Genomic DNA, 462 nt, shown 5'->3' on the forward strand with positions numbered 1-462 from the left:
ACAAAACTGTGTGTAACCTTAAAGGTTTATAGTATGGTTAATACAGTTTAGTGAGAAGTACTCATAAACGCAGATGGCAAAAAACAATAACAAAGACACGAGTGACGTCATTTTCGAACTATCTACTGATCAACTTTTGTAAGTTGAGTCTGATAAGAACATTTCATGGTGGCAGTGGTGGGATTCGAACCCACTCCTCCTCAGAGACTGGTGTAAAAGTAAGACTACAGTGGTAAAAAAGGGGAAATGATATATTCACTGCATTCATTATACAAACAAATGAATATTGTTTAGATGTAGCAAACCACTGTTTTATGAAAGAAAGTGACTAAAAGAATAAATAATAGAATAAAATTCCCTTTATTCATTCATCATCATCATTATCAATGCCTTTTTCACCCTGGGTCAGGGTATAGGCCACAGACAAACAGTTTCCATCCTTCTCTATCATCATCATCATTG

Source organism: Berghia stephanieae, chromosome 10, assembly GCF_034508935.2.
Source record: "Berghia stephanieae isolate SIO BIC M18660-M18661 chromosome 10, UCSD_Bste_1.3, whole genome shotgun sequence".
In the NCBI taxonomy this organism is placed as follows: Eukaryota; Metazoa; Mollusca; class Gastropoda; order Nudibranchia; family Aeolidiidae; genus Berghia; species Berghia stephanieae.